Source organism: Gossypium raimondii, chromosome 8, assembly GCF_025698545.1.
Source record: "Gossypium raimondii isolate GPD5lz chromosome 8, ASM2569854v1, whole genome shotgun sequence".
NCBI lineage: Eukaryota > Viridiplantae > Streptophyta > Magnoliopsida > Malvales > Malvaceae > Gossypium > Gossypium raimondii.
In genome coordinates this window covers 15,162,265-15,183,748 of record NC_068572.1, presented here as the reverse complement: position 1 = coordinate 15,183,748, position 21,484 = coordinate 15,162,265, and the positions used below count along the sequence as shown (strand labels likewise).

Sequence of the window (21,484 nt, the reverse complement as noted above, 5' to 3'; positions counted from 1 at the left end):
GGTGTTCAAAAGCTGGTAGAAAGACTTATAAGCATGGGCGTAGTTAAATTGGATGATTCGCCCAGTACAGAGAATCCGTTACCTAATCATAATGAAAATGGAGTGAATATGATAGGAGGGAACATGGGTAGAAAAATCAAGGAAAATATTGCAGAAGTGAAGATTCCTTTGAGATGGATCTGGAAGAAGATGGTAGAAAGAGGGTTGTTTGTTTTGGATTTAGAGAGAAGCTTTGAAAGGGTGGAAAATTACTGTCAGTTCCATCATGAGGAAGGACATGAAATTTAAGAATGCACAGAATTCAAAGCCTTGGTTCAAGGCCTGATGGATAACAAGGAAATAGAATTTTATGAAGAAATTAAAGAGGAGGGGAGTATCTGTACATCCGAATCGGCGAAGGTTCCAAGAGTAGCGCAGCCTATGGTCATCATCTCGCGACTAAAGAATGATGAAGCGAGAATGCCAGTAATGCCAAGGATCATAATAAAGAAACCTGCAACCTTTTCTTACCAAGATACTAGGAAGGTTCTGTGGAACTACGAGTGCAATACAACTGTCCCTGGAAAGGAAACTACAAAGGACCAGGATGTGAGTGTTAATTCAGAACCTGTGAAAAAGGTCGTAATAGTGGAACAAAAAGGGAAAATAGTCGAGCCTGTGCTATCTATCAACAAGCCGGTGAAGGAGGAAGAAGCTGTGGAATTCCTCAAATTTTTTAAGCATAGTGAGTATAATGTCGTCGAGCAGTTGCATAAATAATCGGCTCGCATATCTGTACTAGCCCTACTCTTGAACTCAGAAGTACATCGAAATGCATTGACGAATATGCTAAACGAGACCTATGTGGCCAATGATATTTCTGTCGGCAAGTTAGATCGATTGGTCAATAATATTAGTGCCGACAATTTCATATTTTTCAATGATGATGAAATACCTCTTGGTGGCGTGGGATCTACTAAGGCTTTGCATATCACTGCACGATGCAAGGGGCATATTTTTCCAGGAGTGTTGATGGACAATGGATCAGCTTTGAACGTGTTGCCATTATTCACACTTAACAGGCTTCCCATAGCCAGTTCGCACACGAAAACATGCCAAAATATAGTAAGGGCGTTTGACGGTACAGAAAGAAAGGTCATGGGAAGAATTGAGATACCCCTACCAATTGGCCTAACAGTTTATGAGGTAGATTTTATTGTGATGGATATCAAACCTTCCTACAATTGTTTATTTGGAAGACCATGGATACATTCGGCGGGGGCAATACTGTCATCATTACATCAGAAGCTGAAGTTAGTGTCAAAAGGTCGGCTAGTGACAATAAATGTCGAAGAGGATATAATAGCCGCTGTATCCGATGAGATGTCGTACGTGGAGACTAATGATGAGTCAGTAGAATACTCATTTTGATCTTTGGAGTTTGTAAATGCGGCATTTTTTCCTGAAGGAAGTAAAATTTTGGTGCCTAAATTATCCAAAACTACAGAGATGAGTTTGCAGTTGTTGGTAGGAAAAGAAGCTTTACCTGGAAAAGGGCTGGGGAGATATCTTCAAGGGAGGATTGAGGTTCCAGTGCTGAAAGAAAAGCAGTATCACTTTGACTTAGGATACAAGCCAGACAGAGGACAAAGAAAGAATGAGCTAGAAAAAAAGACAGGAAAGAAGAAGGGCGCGTCTAAGTGGGGAGGAAACCAAATGGGAGCCAATGATATTTCCACACGTATCCAAAACCTTTGTATCTGGAGGAGATATTCATGCTGAGAGAAAGATACCGATTGAGGAAAGCATTGAAGAGACGTTGGGATATATGCACATCAATGCCATTCATGAGCATGTGAGTGAAGAGAGGAGCTGGTTAGACATTCGTCCTTATGAGCCTGGGAGTGTTCCAGACAATTGGACTGCGGAAGAAATACCTAAAGTCTTTAGAACTATCTTAGAGTAATGTTAAGAACAAACTTGTTATTTTAGCCTAGAAATAATAAGAACTCCTTTGTGAAAAAGGCTTATGTTCAGATATCATTATTTTAATAAAATACAACTCTTTTGAGCAAATATTCTTTTATTCTTCCCACGCAAGTAAATACCTTGAATTATTCTTTCATTTATAATCATATTGCACAAATAATTGTACATAAATTCATACATTCTTTTGTAACCATATTAGGTCCTTGTATATCAATGATGTGAATGACGCTGCTACAGACTCAGAGTTTTTTTTTGAACGAAACATGTGTTTAGAGGGATCGCAGGACTTTGAAGGTGACGTAGATGGCGGTTTATTTTTGGATTTGTTGAGAATGGTAGAACAGGAAGAAAAACAAATTCTACCTCACAAGGAAGCAATAGAAGTTGTGAGCTTGGAAGAAGAGAAAGAGGTGAAAATTGGAACTGAAATCTCTACCAAGACAAGGCGAGACCTCACTGAATTACTCCAAGAATTCAAAGAAGTCTTTGCATGGTCATACCAGGATATGCCCGGATTGAGCACTGACATTGTGGTACATCGCCTACCTATAAGGGAGGATTCTAAGCCAGTTCAGCAGAAACTAAGAAGAGTGAGGCCCGATATTGTGCTTAAAATAAAGGAGGAAGTCAAAAAGCAGTTTGATGCTGGGTTTTTACAGGAAGTCAAATATTCTAAATGGGTAGCCAACATCATTCCAGTTGATAAAAAAGATGGAAAAGTGCGAATGTGCGTGGATTACAGAGATTTGAACAAAGCGAGCCCAAAAGATAATTTCCCATTGCCGCATATCGATACTTTGGTTGACAATACGGTGGGATATTCACTGTTTTCCTTCATGGATGGTTTCTCAGGATACAATCAGATAAAGATGCACCCTGAAGATATGGGAAAGACTACATTCATTACTTTGTGGGGAACATTTTGCTACAAAGTAATGCCATTCGGACTAAAGAATGCAGGAGCAACACATCAGAGAGCCATGGTAGCCTTGTTTCATGACATGATGCACAAAGAAATTGAGGTGTATGTTGATGATATGATCGCCAAATCCAGAACAGAGGAGAAGCATGTACAGGTCCTAAGAAAATTATTCTTAAGACTAAGGAAGTTTCAGCTCAAGCTCAATCTTAAAAATGCACTTTTGGAACAAGGTCAGGAAAGTTATTGGGCTTCATATTTAGTGAAAGAGGAATCGAGATTGACCCAGACAAAGTCAAGGCAATACGAGATTTACCACCAATACGTACTCAGAAAGAAGTTCGAGGTTTCTTAGGAAGACTGAATTATATTGCTTGGTTCATTTCACAGTTGACCGAGAAATGTGACCCCATATTTTGTCTTTTGAATAAACATAATCTAGGGGTTTGGAATGAAGAATTCCAGGAAGCTTTTGAGAAGACAAAGTAATACTTATCTAATACTCCAGTGCTGTCACCACCTAGCCTAGATAGACCCTTGATTTTGTATTTAACGGTGTTCGACAACTCCATGGGATGCGTGCTAGGTCAACATGATGCGACTGGAAAGAAGGAAAAGGTGATATATTATCTCAGTAAGAAATTTACTGATTGTGAAATGAAGTATTCGCCTATCAAAAATTATGTTGTGCTTTGGTTTGGACGACAAAGAGGTTGAGGCAGTACTTACTCTATCATACGACTTGGCTAATTTCAAAATTAGACCCTTTAAAGTATATGATGGAGTCAACGGCGTTGACGGGAAGAATGGCTAGATGGCAAATCTTGCTTTCCAAGTTTGATATAGTATATGTAAGTCAGAAGGCCATCAAAGGGAGTGCGATAGTAGATTTCTTGGCTAGCAGAGCTTTAGAAGATTATGAGCCTCTGGACTTTGATTTCCCGAATGAAGATTTGATGTATGTGGCAAATACTGGAGAGAATCCCCAAGAAAATCATTCTTGGAAATTAAACTTTGACGGAGCATCGAATGCGTTAGGCAATGGGATTGGGGCAGTCTTGGTATCTCCAAATGGAGATTATCATCCTTTCACCAGTAAATTGAACTTTGATTACACTAATAACATGGCTGAGTACGAAGCTTGCATCATGGGTATCCAGGTAGCCATAGAGCGAAAAATTAAAACACTAGAAGTATACGGAGACTCAACATTGGTAATATACCAACTAAGAGGGGAATGGGAGGCAAGAGACTCTAAGTTGATCCGTTATTGGAGATTGGTTTTGGAATTGATCGAAGAATTTGACAACATTACATTCTGTTATCTCCCACAGGAAGATAGAGGACATGAAGCCCATTCAAATTAGTATTTATGAGATCCCGGCCCACTTCTATAGCATTGAAGAAGTGGAGAATGATAATCGTCCCTGGTACCAAGATATATTGCTATTTGTGAAGAATCGTGAATATCCTAATCAGGCAACGGAGAATGATAAGAGGATATTGAGGAGACTAACTATTGACTATGTCTTAGATAGAGAAATCCTATACAAAAAGGGAAAGGATCGAGTACTATTGAGATACGTGGACGTTGTAGAGGCTAAAGAAATTTTAGAAGAAGTTCATGAGGGTGTTTGTGGAACGCACGCCAATGGATTCACAATGGCTAGACAGATCATGAGATTTGGATATTATTGGTCCACCATGGAAAGAGATTGCATTAATAATGCCAAGAAATGCCATAAATGCCAAATTTACGGGGATAAAATGTACGCGCCTCATTCACCTTTTCATTTTATGACTTCTCCATGGCCTTTCTCCATGTGGGGTATGGACATCATTGGACCAATATCACCGAAGGCTTCTAATGGACATCGTTTCATTTTTGTGGTTATTGACTATTTCACTAAGTGGGTAGAAGCAGCCTCATATGATAACGTCACGAAGTCAGCAGTTAGTAAGTTTTTGAAGAAAAAGATCATATGTCGATATAGAATGGCTGAAAGAATCATATTTGAAAATGCGCTGAATCTGAATAACAGCACAATAGCGGAAGTCTGCAGTCAGTTCAACATTAGACACCATAATTCATCACCGTATTGTCCAAAAATGAATGGTCCAGTGGAGGCGGCCAATAAAAATATCAAGAAAATTGTGGCGAAAATGGCTGAAACTTACAAAGATTGGCATGAGAAGTTACCATTCGCTCTTCTTGCTTACTGAACCTCTGTCAGGACTTTTACTGGGGCAACAGCTTTTTCTTTTGTTTATGGAATGGAGGCAGTTTTACCCATTGAAGTTGAGATTCCTTCTCTCCGGGTATTGGCTGAGCTAAAGTTGGATGAGGCTGAATGGATCCAATCTCGGTATGATCAGTTAAATCTGATAGAAGAAAAAAAGACTAAAAGCTATTCGCCATGGTCAAATGTACCAAAAACGAATGATGCAAGCTTATAACAAAAAGGTTCGTCCTAGAGAATTTCATGAGGGGGACCTAGTTTTGAAAAAGATCCTCCCTTTACAAAAGGATGTCAGAGGGAAATGAATGCCAAATTGGGAAGGACCTTATGTTGTAAAAAAGGCTTTTTTCTAGAGGTGCTTTGATTTTGAGTGAAATGGATGGTAAAAACTTACCGAATCCTGTAAATTCTGATTCAGTCAAGAAATATTTCACTTGAGGGCAAAAGAGGAATCAAAGTGAAAACCCGCACAGGGCGCTTTGATCTCTAAAAAAAAGAATAAAGGGAGAGGCCAAGGTGAAAACCCGAAAAGGGTGCCTTGAGACCAAAGGGGGTTTTAGTTGAAAACCTGAAAAGGGCAGCTCAAACACTGTCAGATGGGGGCATATGGTGATCCTGCTACACTTCAGTCAATAAGAAAAGGATATACGACGTCTTGGGGGCATCTACAAAGTGTTGTAAATCCCCTAAACACATGTTAAATTCAGAATGGTTCTTGATTTGCACGGAGAAGTTCAAGTGGCGATATCCAAGGCACCTAGTCTTTATATAACTTGTACCGAGTTTGTTTTTTCTTGTAAATACTTCATTCTTCGATGTTCTTGAATACTTTTTCTTTTCAAGACACTTGCTATCAATAAATTTCTCTTTTATTATTCGAGTTATCCCTTGAATTAATTCATTTCTTAGTCAGTATCTTGATCTTTGAGCAAGCATGTTGCATTAGAATAATGATTAATGGACTAAAAAACTTTCACAAAAAAAGTTTTGCATATTACTCTTGGAATTTCTAAATAGTTTAGTAACTTGAAGCAGGACTATTTGTTTAGAACGCACCAGGTTTAAAAGTCTAAGAAGGAAAAAAGTCTAAATTAAGACTGTTCTTTCAGACTTTGTTGTACTTAATGAGATGACAAGAAGTCTTGATTGGTGACAAAGCTTCAATCACTAAGGAGTAGGAAGAAATTCCCTCTAGAAGGAAAACTCTTCATTTATGCATGAGCATTTGGTATGACACCTTGAGAATGGTGCAAAAGAGTTTCATGATCTACATCCTTGAATTACGATAAGAGAGGATTGAGAAGAGTCAAATTTTCCTACCATTGGGTCATAGTGGAAGGAGGATGGTACAAATTTTGCGTCCTAATGGATTGAGCTTTGAAGTTCACAATGGGGGGCAATTTGATTAAGTGTTTCTTTGGAGATGTCAGGCAAGCAGAAGGCGTCAGCAACAAAACCTTAATAAACTTTAAGAAATAATAACTTGAGTAATAATTCTCGAAAATAACATTCTGCATCCATTCAAATGTCATTCATACACGTCTAGTTAGGAGCATTTCATTTTATGCCATCCTAATCATTAGGCATAAATAGGTTCATTATACAGGTCATGTTCCCTAGAAAATAGATTAGTAAAAATAAGCAGATCTTGCCTTCCTGCACCGACAGCGAAGCAGATCGAAGACACCAGCCTTGTCTCCCTGGGTTGCAGTGGAGCAAGTTAAAAATAGCAGATCTTGCCTTCCTGCACCTACAGCGAAGCAGATCGAAGACACCAGCCTTGCCTCCCTGGGTTGTAGCGGAGCAGGTTAGAATTAGCAGATCTTGCCTTCCTGCACCGACAGCGAAGTAGATCGAAGACACCAGCCTTGCCTCCCTGGGTTGTAGCGGAGCAGGTTAAAATAGTAGATCTTGCCTTCCTGCACCGACAGCGAAGCAGATCGAAGACACCAGCCTTGCCTCTTTGGGTTGCAGTAGAGCAGGTTAAAAATAGCAGATCTTGCATTCCTGCACCGACAGCGAAGCAGATCAATGACCCCAATCCTATCTCCCTGAAGTAGATCGAAGCAAATTAAAACCTTAGATCTTATTTCTCTGAAGTTGCAGAGAGCAGGTCACATCTAGTCTTATCTCACTCAAGTTGCAGTGGAGCAGATTAAAGCCGATAATCCTATCTCCCTGAAGTTACAGTAGAGCGGATTGAAACCTTGGAACTTATCTCTCTGAAGTTGCAGAGAGCAGATCGCATCTGGTCTTATCTCCCTGAAGTTGCAGTGGAGCAGACTAAGTAAACAAGTCTTATCCTTCTGAAGTTGCAGTGAGGTAGACTGAAGATGGCAAATTTTATCTCCCTGAAGTTGCAGTGGAGCAGATTAAAGCTGATAATCCTATCTCCTTGAAGTTGCAGTGGAGCGAATTAAAACCTTGGATCTTATCTCTCTAAAGTTGCAGAGAGCAGAACGCATCTAGTGTTATCTCCCTGAAGTTGCAGTGGAGCAGACTAAATAAACAAATCCTATCTCCCTAAAGTTGTAGCGGAGTGGATTAAAATGATGGATCTTATCTCTCTGAAATTACAGTAGAGCAAATCGCGTCAAATTCATCTTTAAGTTCCAGCAGATCAAGCCGAAGCTACAAGTCTTATCTCCCTGAAGTTGCAGTGGAGTAGATTGAAGCACTAATTCCTACACTTTTGAAGATGTAGTAGGAGAGAATGAGGCTACTTGAAGAAGAAGAGTATCAAGGTCCAACACGACCGGGCAAAATTGGACATTTTTTTAGTCTTTGCTCCGTCCCTGTTACACGATAACGAGCAAAGAGGGGCAGCTGTAATACCCGATTTTGGCCCGGGTAAAAGGCGCAAAATATAAACGGGTCAGTAAGACCCAAAATGAATAGAGGCCAAATTACAGTTTAGCCCAAATGGCGAGAACAGTTTCTAAAACCCTAGCAACAGGAACGTCTCGCGCCGCAGCCCTCCGAATCTCCGTGGATCTTCACCTGCACAGTAAACAAATACAAAAAAGGAAATCAAAGATTGAAAATCAAAAAAGAAACCAAGTAGATTTCTTTCTTTTATATTTTATTATTATTTCGGCTATAAAAAAGGCCATCGAACACTGTAAAGGGGATCCGAAAAATCAATAAAAAAATAGTTATCTTCACAGCAAATAGGAATAACGAGTTCAATACAGAGAAACCAGAAAATCTATTTAAAGGTATATATTTATTTGCTTTATTTTAGTTTACTGTTTTTTTTATTTGCATGCGTATAAATATAAGTACAAAAAGGAAATAAAACAACCTGTATTCGAGTCCCAACCGCCGCGGATGTCCGAGGAAGTCGTCACCGAGGATTGACGGCCAAAAACCGAAAGGTTGCTCGAGATTTGGGCCCCCTCCGTCAATATTTTGGAAATTTCAGAGCTAGATTCGGATTTAAAGGTTTTGAAAGGGTCGGAACTGAGATTTTCGGCTTCCCAGCCCCCTCCGTCAATATTTTGTTTTTTTCTTAAAAATGTTTTAAAATTAATTTTTTTGGAGGAATGTGGGCTTTTATACGGTACCAAAACGGTACCATTTTGGAGGGCCCCCAGACGCCCAAAACGGCGTCATTTTGGGGAGGCCGACCCGACTCCGACTCAACCCGGCCTAGGATCCGCGTGTTTTTGAGCGAAGGGGAAAATTGCATTTTTAGCCCCTCTGCCTTTTAATATATTTCCAGTTAAGTTTTTTTATTTTTTTTTAAATTTACCATTCTATTTGTTTCAATTTCAATTTGGTCCAATTTGCAACGACACCGTTTCAGAGGAAAAGGGATAATTTCCATTCTAGCCCCTCTGAATTGTTAGCGTATTCAATGATACCCCCCAGTCTTCAATTATTTGCGAATCTACCCCAGATTTTTATATTTGTAGTTCAATTTAGTCTCTTTTAATATTTTTCTTAAAATTAATTAATTTTAATAAAGTAAGTCTTATTATTTTTTAAATCTATATATATACATGTATATTTATTTTTTATACATGTACATATTTATTTTTAACTAATATTTTCATATTTATAAATACATATATTTTTTAATGTAGATATTATTTAATTATTTTAATATATTTTACATGTATATATATTTATTCTTTCTCGAATATTCTATTATATTTTCATATACATACGCATTTCTTTATATTTTCGAAAATGCTTAAATGCATATTTATATCTTTAACACATATATTTAAAATTTTACATATGTATATTTACATATTTTTCTTTATTTTCATAAATGCATTATATAAAGTTTATAATTCAAATTTTATATGTAAATCATGTATTTTATTTCTCATAATTCCAATGTATATGATACGCGCTCTCTTTTTTTTTTTGTTGATTTATGTTTTCATATTTTTATTTATTTGATACTTTGCACGTTATCGATTTTGTTTATTCATTTATTTATATTATTTCTATGCCATTGTAATATTTATTATTGCATTGTATATTTAATGTAGCATCACATCATTTTTTTTTACTTGATTTCAAACTTTTCAAAATTGAGATAATGCTTGTATTTAGGATTTTCAAGGAAATTGAGCCCTAACGTATTGGGTTTTGATTTTCTTCGTTAAATCTAACAATCGAGCATTTCTCTTTCATCAAAAAATAAGAACTCATTATTGGGAATTCAACACGTTGTGTCCTAACGTATTGGATGTGACACATTGATTTCTCGAAATGAAGATTTTTTTCTAAAACATAATAAAGGAAAATATTCCAAGTTTAGGATTATGGAGAAATTGTGCCCTAACGTATTGGGCGACGATTTCTTAAATCTTGAATAAATGGATATTCTTTTAAATTTTTATTACACGAGTATTCTGGCCTAATTCATTTTTGAGGAAATTAGAATGTCGTGCCCTAACACATTGGGTGTGACATTTTCTTTCTCTGAAATAATAAGGGTCTTAATACGTAACGTTTTTAAGTTTTTGCTAAGGATTATATTTTTCAAATTTTCGACATTAAGACATTAATTAATTAACTAAGTAACAATTTTTGGGCGTTATGAGGGTGTTAATCCTTCCTCATACGTAACCGACTCCCGGACGCGTTTTTCTAAAATTCGTAGACCAAAGTCGTTTTTAGGTGACCCAATCACACCTTAATAAAAGATTGGTGGCGACTCCAAATTTTCATCGACAACTAATTTTTTTTGTTTTTTCCAACAAAAAATAAAAAGGGTTTCAACAGCAGATATGTTGTTTTTTATGAAACTGCTATGCTACCTAACTTATCTCTTAAAGACTTTTCCAATAAAGAACAGCAAAAGCAGGTGCAGCATCAGATTAATTCAGAATCTACAACAGAGTTAACTCCTCAAGCCAGTACAGAAATTCAGAATAGAGTTGTTTTTTCACGACAATACTTTATCGCCAAAAACAAAACTACAAGAGAGATTAAACCTCCAAAGAAACATGTCGAGGTTGATCTAGTTGCTTATGCTTTAAAAGTGGCTAAATATATAGATGCAAACCAAGAGCCATCTAATTATTCTGAGGCGGTCGAAAACACGAAAACATACAGACTTTTTTATGCCTTTTTTAACTCAAGTTCATGCAATTTTGGTGTAATTCCTGTTGAAAAATATATAATAATTATAAAATAATTAAGTTTCACTTAAATTATTAACATATTGAAATTTAATTAATTTTAAAATAAGTTTTGATTTATTTTCAACCGATTCGTAGAAAGGGCAAAATTTGGCTCGGTAAACACTGTTAGAAGCGCAAAATCGAGAAGCGATTTTTGAAGCATCAAGGCGAATTTAGTTTTCAGCCTAAGACGTTCCAAATTATGAATATTAATTCATAATATAATTAATTTTATTTTTAATCCAATTTATTTTGGGTTAAATAATTATTATTAATTAAATTATGAAAAGAAGCCCAATTGTGCTAAACTAAGAGACTGATCCAATTGAACAATTGGGCTGTGCAAAACTATCCCAGATGCTAAGCCAATCAGTTTAATTAGCTGATTATTTGGCTTGCAAAACAACCCTTGAAGCTTCCTTGAAATTGCATTCAAACCCCTCCACTTTTCAAGCTTTTGTAGATATGTCCATTGCTTAATTTAGCAAGTTTGAAAGCTTCAAACTTGCCACATGTGTGGCGGCCATGGGGGGAGTCACTGGCTGCTGATTTTTTTCTATTTTTAGCAGCCTATTCAACCTATAAATACCCCCCTTGGCTTCTCATTTGAAACACGCCTCTCATTCCTTCATTCTTCATTTCTCTTTCACTTTTTCTCTTCAAAAACCTTCATTTGTTCTTCTTTTTGCCTTCCATTCCCTTGTCGATTTCCCCTCTTGGAAAAGAGCCCTTCAACCACCATTGGAAGTAGCATTCAAGTGCTTATAGAAGCCTCGATTCAACAAGAACAAGCAGAGAAGGAGGAGCAGAGCAAACTAGTCAAGCTTCGGTGAAACACCAGATTTGATTCTACTTCCCTATCCTTTTATTTTTATTGTTGTGGTTAAGAACATGTTTATGAATACATGTCAGGTTGATATGTTTAATTTAAGTAATATGGTTTAAATTTAATTCGTATTAGGTTGATTGCATTTCGTTCACTTAAGTTATTAAAATTATGTTTGTGTTGTTATAGGCCTTGGTAAGTTGTTTGATTAAGTAAAACATTGAGTAAGTTATTCTTGCATTAAAATTGTAAGGTAACTAATGAATTAATTATTTAATCGTGTTGAAACTGTAAATAATTGACACAATACTTAACCTGTGCATGTTTAATCTTCTAAGGTAGCTGAGAGTTAAATTAGTGACGGTATTAAACGGTACATTATACTTGCAAAATTGCAAGGTTATTGTGATTAAATTGTTTTAGGGTAGGAATACATTGTTACCTCATTTAATCTTTTATGTGCTTATGAATATTGATTAATTTTTGAACTTGCACTGAAAAATATTAAATAGATTAGTTAATGTAATAAGTGCATTATAAGCGATAGTTAGCAAATTACCAAGTTGCCGTGAATTTATTCGTAACAACATGAACATGAGTTCAGTAATTCTAAGTTAAGAAATGTAATTAATCTAACACAATTATGTCATCTTGATTAAAATCATCTTTTGAAATTATGTATTGAAACTTTTATTTTTATTTTATTTATTTTACTTAGTTAAATTTTAGTTTTTAATCACTTTCTCAAAATCAAAATATTTTTCTTCACCAAAGTGTTTTTAATTGCATTCATAAATAATTTTTTCACAATCCATGTGGGTACGATAACTCGACATTTACTTGTCACTTTATTACTTGTTGCAATTGTGTACACTTTCACATTTCTATCATTCTATGTTTTTGTCGCCATTATCAAGGCATTATTTGTGAAATTATTAATTTTTCATTTTGGTCTCTTTTTTTTTCTGTTAAATTTTAATTCCATATTTTTATGTGTTTGTTTCAAGTGTTTATGAGTATTGATCAAATTATTGACTTACTCCCTGTAGACTCAAAAATTGAAAGGACTTTCAAACAATAGAGAAGAGAAACGAACCAAAGAAAGACCAAAGGGATGAATTTCATAAATCACAACCAAAATCCAAGAGGAGCATTCGCTTATAATACTCACAATCTGATCATTATTGCCGATGGCAGAAATTGTGCCATTCAACAATATGTCATTCCTCTATTCAACGAGCTCAATCCGAGTATTAGGAGACCCAAAATCGAGACACAACAATTCGACTTGAAGCCAGTCATGTTCCAAATGTTGCAAAATATGGGTCAATTGAGTGGGATTCCTACTGAAGATCCACATCTTCATCTTTGGCTAGTCATGGAAGTTAGTGACTCATTTAAACTAGCCGGGGTGGCCAAAACTGCCTTGAGACTGAGATTATTTTCATATTCCTCAAGAGATAGAGCATGAGCGGGGTTCAACTCCTTACCATCTAGTTCTATAACTACATGGCAAGAGTTGGTTGAAAATTTCTTAATGAAATACTTTCCTCCATATTTGACCACCAAGATCCAAAATGAAATCACTTCATTTTAATAACTTGATGAAGAATCTTTATATGAAGCATGGGAGCGGTTCAAGGAGTTATTACGAAAGTACTCTCATCACGACATTACTTATTGCATTCAAATGGAGACTTTCTATATTGGTCTCAATATTCATACTAGAATAATGGTGGATGCTTCGGAAAATGGAGCCTTTATTTCTACGTCCTATAATGATGCTTACGAGATTATTAAAAGAATTGCCAGTAATAACTATCAATGGCCAACCAACCGAGCAGCCTCAAAAAGATGAGTATTAGATGTACATGAAGCAGACACACTTGCTTATTTGGCAGCCCAGGTATCTTCTATGTTTTTTATGCTTAAGAACATAACTGTTAATGGTTTCAATGGTAGCCTGATAGGTCAGCAGCCAAACCAATTTGAGAATATTTCTTGTGAATACTATGGAAATGGTCATTTCTTTGAAAATTGTCCATCGAATCAAGAGTCAAAAAATTACATGGGAAATCAGAATTGGAATGGTCTGCAATCAAATTCTTACAACTCTTCATGTCAGAATCATTCAATTTCACCATAGAGTAATCAATGGGCGGACTATAGTGACTCTTCTATGCCATTTCGACCAAATTATATGCCAAGATATTCTCAACAAGTGCAATAACCCCCACTAACTGAATCTTCAAGTAATCTTGAGAATCCGCTAAAGGCGTACATAGAGAAGAATGATGAACTAATCTAAAGCCAAGCAACAACATTGAAGAATTTAGAAAACCAAGTGAGGTAGCTAGCCAATGAGCTCCAAAGCAACCCTAAAGGTATTTGGCCAAGCGACACAGAAAATCCAAGAATTTTGGGCGAAGAACATTGCAAAGCAGTCACTCTGCCAAGTGGAAAGACATTGGAGCCCAAGGTGGTTAAGGTTCAAGATGAGCCTGTTGTAGCTCAAGACAAAGAGGAAATTTAACCGAGTGTTAAAAATCATATTTTTCAAAAGTCAGATTCGATGATCCTTGATAAGCTAGACTCTAAACCAGTTAGTTCTGTGTACCTAACACCCTTGTCAGATATAGAAAAATATCCCTAAAAGAGTTGTCTGGTTAAAGCTAAGATTCCACCACTGCCATATCTTCAACGATTCTAGAAGAAGCAAAAAGATACTCAGTTGAAAGAAATCTTTAATGACGAGGTGACTTTTAATGACTTCGATGTTGCTAAATCCCCAGAAATAGTTGAAGACTGCTCTGCTATTTCCAAGATGGAATCGTGGCTTCTACAAAATTGGAGCTCAATTCTTTAGACGATCCGTTAGAACATATTTTACTGGAGGATTCGCCAAGTGATAATGAAGACAATGAATATTTGGCTTGGTTAGAATCTAATTCAAAGGAATTCACTCAAGAAGTTCCACTCGAATCATTAGAGTTATCATCTCAGGAGTATACGTAAACAAAGTCATTCAATGAAGAGCTAGTTGAATTGCAACTGAAGGTTTTGTCTCCTCATTTGAAACATGACTATTTGGTTCTATTTTCGACTTTACGTATCATTATTTCAGTTGAGTTCACCAAAGATCAAAAAGAAGAGGCAGTTTTGATTTTGGAAAGGCACAAGAAGGGTACAGGATGGATTATTTCGCATATTCAAGTCACGGGTTGGAGGATTTGTAGGAATTACAGGAAGTTAAACAAGGCCACCAAGAAAGATCATTCCGGGTTTTCTTTCCCTAATAGGATGTTGGACAGATTTGATAGGAAAGAATATGATTTCTTTCTAGATGGTTATGGTTGGTATGACAAATGGCCATTTGACACCACCATGGTCAATAACGATCCTTAATAAAATGGAAGGAGTTCTCATCACTTTCTCTATTGTTATTTTATATTTTTAGTTTTTTTTCTCATTTAAATAAAATGGTAGACATAGATAAAATTTTATTTGGTTCACTACAATAATTAAAACTCTGTCTAGGAGATTGGGACTTAAGCGGGACCATCTGTGACCCCTCCAGTCTTTCCTCGGAGTTTAATTTAATGTAATTTTTTAAAAAATATTTTTCTAAGTAGCTCGAAGAATTTAAGTTTTTTTTTTGGTTAAATAAAGGGTCAACTTTTAACCCAAGCACTAATTTCTTTGAGTTTTATTTTAGTGTAGTTTTAGTACAGGAGCTCAAGATCCAAAAAGGAATTGCAGTTGGGCTTAAGGCACTACTAGGAAGGGAAATATTCAATCCTTTTCCTCACAAACCTATAGCCATTACCTTGCTCCACTGCCACTACCAAGTAGCCCAATAGATCTCATTTAACCCCTTAATGTCGCAGCCCTTAACTCCCTAAATCACCACCCCAAACTCCTTCATTCAAAGTCACCAACTATTGCACCTAAACTATCCTTAAAATCGCCACCCTTTTCAACTTTAAACCTTACCATCGGCTACTCAACCACCTGCCCGAAACTAAGACCACCCTTAACATATTTTCTAAGTTTGACGCTGAGAGTCCCTTCATCTAGCACCATTTCTCGAAGCGAACAGTTTAATATAATGGCTATGTTGCAACACATGCAGTTGCAGCAAGAAGCTTAGTAGAGACACTAAAAAATGCGGGATGACTCAATCAGAGTTACATTTAAAAAATATATATTTCGTAACCCATTTTTTTATGTTTGAATTTCCAGACTTTATACTCAAACCATGAACTCCAATGTCGAAGAAGGAACAAGACAATCAGATTCTAAGGGGTTTACAAATAAATAAAAATGGGGGATCTTGTCTCTACTTTATTTTTTATTTATTAGAATATTCCAAGTTTTTAGGCTTAGGCTCTCTTAGGATATTTTTATTTCTCGCATAATAAATCAAGAGGTTGAAATCATTAATAAAATTAAACAATTTACAAAATAAGAAGTGTGGCAATAGATATGTACATGTCTAAGATTGGATATGTCTAGGAAGAGCTTGGTATTTAAGCAGTCAAACTTGACTCATCTCCTTTTTTTAGGATCCTACCTGGTGTACAGAATCTATTCACTTCTATATTTTCATTTTCTCTATTGTTTTTAATAATGGGGACATTGTTCATCTTAAGTAGGAGGACCAAAAATTGAAATTTTCTTTCAAAGATACATTATTCTTATAATTATGATTAAGTTATATTTTGTTCAAAAATTTGAATATTTGTTAATTATGCTAACTTTTTGTATAAATAAAGTTCTATTATTCTTAATAAGTACTATGTTAGCTAAATTATGACATAAATGTTACTTTTAATAAAGTTTGTAAATCATACCATAAAATTTTAAGTTCCTTAGGAAAGCTAGGCATGCATGAAACTTTAAGTCTCTAGAATTGACTTAGTAATTTCTTGAGGCGAAATCCTAGAAATCATGGAATGTTGAAAATGATTTAGGCAATCTTTTTTTTGGATCGTTTGAGCCTTTCAAGCCAACCTTGATGATTTTTTATCTGTTGAAACCCAACTTTGAGACTATATGGCCTAATTTTATTTGAACCTTAGCAATATTTAGCCATCATTTTTCTCATAATTATCTTTAAATTGTCCCAAACACAAACTCGGTACTATTCAGAATATTCTTTGAAAATAAGTTTGGGGGAGTTGAAAAGAAGTATCAAATGCTCAAAAAATTGTATTACATACAGCAAAATGCTCATGAAAAAAAAAAGAGAAAGAATAAAAAAAGAAAAGAAGAAGAGAAGAGCATATGTACTTGAAAGAAAATAGATGTACAAAAGAGCATGTGAAAGTAAAATCAGTTGGTGTATTAAAGGTAAATATTTCGAAGGTCTGATTGAAGTTGAGTCTAGGGATTTTAGCCTAAATTTATCTATGTTTTACCTACCCCTAGCCTAGCCACGTTACAACCTATCTTTAAAAGACCTATTGATTCAATCTCCTATGCTACCTACATAATTGGAGAAAACTTGCTATGTGCAACAAATGAAGGCATAAATTAAACTTAATGATTGCAACTTAATCTTAAATAAGGGAAGAAAATCAAATTGGTAAGGATTTAACATGTCTTTATTGAGTAAGCATTTAGTTTATTTTTGCTATAATAATAATTGAAATTAATTTGAATGATATGTATACTTAAGTAGCATGAATATCAAAATTCTTATTCTTAAGCATAAGTATACTAAATTCATAATTTTGGGAAGAATGTGTTTCTAAAGGAATTATAAAATAATTAAATTGAACTTAAATTATTAACATATTTAATTTTAATTAATTTTATAATAAATTTTGATTTTTTTTATTTCTTTCGACAGATTCGCACAAAAGGCAAAAATTTTGATTTATTTTGATTTATTTTTCAGCCTAAGATAGTCCAAATTATAAATATTAATTCATAATATAATTAATTTGACTTTTAATCCAATTTATTTTGGGTTAAATAATTATTATTAATTAAATTATGAAAAGAGGCCAATTGTACTAAACTGAGAGACTGATCCAATTGAACAACTAGGCTGCCCAAAACTGTCCCACATGCTGACCCAATCAGCTTAATTAGCTGATTATTTGGCTTGCAAAACAGCCCTTGAAGCTTCCTTGAAATTGCATTCAAAGCCCTCCACTTATCAAGCTTTTGTAGATTTCCCCTAACTAAGTTTAGCAAGTTTGAAAGCTTCAAACTTGCCACATGTGTGGCCGGCCATAGGGGGAGTCAATGGCTGCTGATTTTTGCTATTTCTGACAACCTACTCAACCTATAAATACCCCCTTGGCTGCTCATTTGAAACACCCCTCTCATTTCTTCATTCTTCACTCCTCTCTTACTTTCTCTCTTCAAAACCATTCCTTTGTTCTTATTTTTCCCTTCCATTCCCTTGTCGATTTCCCCTCTTAGAAAAGAGCCCTTCATCCACCGTTGGAAGCATCATTCAATTGCTTGTAGAAGCCTCAATCCAATAAGAACAAGAAGAGGAGGAGCGGAACAAACTAGTAAAGCTTTGGGGAAACACTAGATTTGATTCTAGTTCCCTATCATTTTTTTGAAAAAACAAAAATTTGTTGTCGACTTGAAAACAAAACAAAAATTGGAGTCGCCACCGATCTTTTATTAAGGTGTGATCGGATCACCTTGAAAATGATTTTGGTCTACGAAATTTGAGAAAATAGGTTCGGGAGTCGGTTACACACGAGAAAGGGTTAGCACCCTCGTAACGCCCAAAATTAGTACCGAATTGATTGTTTAATGTCTTAGTGTCGAGATTTTGAAAAGATTTTAAAATACAATCCTTCCCTTTTTGTTAATGTTAACTTTATAAAAGATGTTTGGATAAATTGAGGCGAATGCTAAAGACGTCCTTATCTCAGAGTAATAAAATGTCACACCCAATAAATTAGGGCACGACGTTTTTAGTCTTCGATAATAAGCTTGTCTTTTGATTTTCAAAACTCGTGTGGTGAAGTTTAAGAAGGATATTCAATTGCTTTAAATCTGATGAAAAAATCGAAGCCCAATACGTTAGGGCACAATTTTTCAAAATTCAAAGCATTGAATATAACCCTTGTTATCATTTTAAAATCATCATTTCAAGAAAACAACATGTCACATCCAATACATTAGGACACGATGTATCGAATTCCCGAAAATGAGTTTTTGGTTTATGTGTTTTGAATAAAGAATGATCTCGATTATTTAGATTCGACGAGGAAAGTTGGAACCCAATACGTTAGGGCTCAATTCTTTCGAAGATTCCAAATGCCGAACTTTACGTTATCTTGAAAACTTTTTAAAGAAATAATTTTGATATTTAAATGATATTAGACGTAGTCTTAAAACAATGAAATAATAACGCACAACGCGGAATGTGATTCGTAAATTAAAATGTACGCGAATGATAGACAAAGAAGCAAGAGATACGAGCAAACAATACAATTCACGTAAGAGCAAATATTATATACAAAAAATAACTTTAATATTCAAAAGCTAATGAACTAACAACTAACCTTAAACGAAGCTCCAAGCAAATTAATACAAAAAAACGCAACAAGTTTTGAAAGGTAAAAATAACATTAAGGAAGGAAACTATATAGGTATATATAATATAACATTGTAAAATATATATTATTATATAAACCTTTAAAACAAAGAAATACATAAAGGTGAATTTTAAAATACAAGTATAAAATAAAAGCCTAAAATATACTAATTATGTTGAATTTACAAAAACATAAAAAGAAAATGTGATATCTTTAAGTAATAATACATAATAATTTTGAAATAATAACGTATGATAACTTTAAAAATACGAATACATAATGCATCTCAAATAATAACATATGATAAGTTTAAAACTATAGTATATAATAAATTTCAAGCTATAATGTATGATAAGTCTAAGTAATACTAATGATGATTTAAAGTAATAGTATATTATATATTAAAACAATACTAATCGAGATTTAAAACAATGTTAAATTTAAGTAAGGCTAGATTTAAAAACAAATATATATAAAAATAAGAACCAATTAAATAAATAAATACACTGATAAGGACTAAATTTGAATTAAAACAAAAGTAAAAAGAAAAAAGAAACGAAATAAAACGATAGGTCAAAATGGCATTAAGATAAAATTAAAGAGCAACAAACAGAATTAAAATAAATAAGCAGGACTAAAGTGTAACGCGTGAATGACACGAGGGACCAAAAGGGAAATATTCCCAACACCTCGGAACGCTGCGCTATGACACGGACCTAGATGAACTCTTCAACAAATTATGCTGCTCAAAATTGAATAAACTTAAAGATCGAATTGCAATACAGCGTAAAATAAGAAGGACTCGGCGCGCAATTAGGCCACTGAAATGAAACACGCGGATCCTTCCCTCGGGTCGGGTCACCGCGCGGGTCGCAGGCCATTAAACGGCGCCGTTTTGAAAACATTTTAAAGCCTAAAAAAAACCTAAAGCTAAATCTAAATGTTTCATTTGGAGCCGCAAAGGAGAAGTGAACGCCGCCTCCAGTCTCCCCCACTCTCTGCCGTTTCATCTTTCAGACCTCCGCCCATTCAACTCCGTTTTGCTCAAAGGAAAAGAGGGCTTCATTGGTGTTTCGCGAAGGTAAGTTTTCCCCTACTCCTCTATTATTTCTTTCTTTGAGCGCGATTAATCAAACAGAAGACGAAAATCTCGAAGAAAAAAGGCAAAAAGAACCAAAAAACAAATCACCTTTCGAAAACCCTTTTTGATTCTCGGTTTTTTGTATTCAATATCTCTGTGTCCGTCATCCTTTACAAAAGTTTCACCTTTTCTTCTATAGGCCAAAACAATGAACCAAAAAATGAAAAATGAAAATACAATCTTTTTTGTTTTCTACTGTGTTGCTTGCTCTGTTTACAGCTACGGTGTACGGAGGCCAGCTGGAGGCGCGTGGAGGTACTGCATGAGTGGAGAGTGGCTCAGGACGCGCGGAAGGTGGCCTCAGTGGCTACGGCACTAGAAGCTGTTGCTGCTAGGGTTTCTGGTTGTGATCTTGCACTGGGCCGCTTCATGATTAGGCTAGGGTCTAGGTAAATCTGGTTTAGGCTAGTTGGGCTAGGTGTAATTGGGGTTTTAGTGATTGGGCTTCAACCCGAATTTGTCGCATTTGTAATTGGACATTTGGACTTTTAATTTTTGGATCTGGTTAATTTTATTTATATTGGGTCAGGCAATATTGGTCCATTACAGATATGTTTATTTTAATTAATACGGCTTAAATTTTATTATTGTTAGGTTGATTGCATTTTGTTACTTATTAAAATTATGTTTGTGTTGTTATAGGCCTTGGTAAGTTGTTTGATTAAATAAAATCATGAGTAAGTTATTCTTGCATTATAATTGTAAGGTAACTAATGAATTAATTATTTAATCATGTTGAAACTGTAAGTAATTGACACAATACTTAATCTGTGCATGTTTGATCTTCTAAGGTAGCTGAGAGTTAAATTAGCGATGGTATTAAACGATACATTAGCCTTGCATAACTTGCAAGATTATTGTGATTAAACTATTTCAAGGTAGGAATACATTGTTACCTCACTTAATCTTTTATGTGCTTATGAAGATTGATTAATTGTTTGAATTAGCATTGAAAAATGTTCAAGATATTAGTTAATTTAATAAGTACATATGAGTAGTAGTTAGCAAATTACCAAGTTGTAGTGAATTTATTCGTAACAACATGAACATGAGTTTATTAATTCTAAGTTAAGAAATGTAATTAATCTAACACAATTATATCATCTTGATTAAAATTATCTTTTAAAATCGTGCATTGGAACTTTTATTTTATTTTATTTATTTTACTTAG

The 21,484-nt window shown here is 35.0% G+C and overlaps 1 non-coding gene across 1 annotated transcript; it reads right to left on the bottom strand.

The window, feature by feature from the left end:
- Positions 1-13,165: 13,165 nt before the first annotated feature.
- On the bottom strand, positions 13,166-13,272 carry LOC128032190 (small nucleolar RNA R71). The gene has a single exon (XR_008188318.1). It is a non-coding gene; the product is annotated as a small nucleolar RNA R71 (small nucleolar RNA).
- Between the last annotated feature and the right edge of the window lie 8,212 nt (positions 13,273-21,484).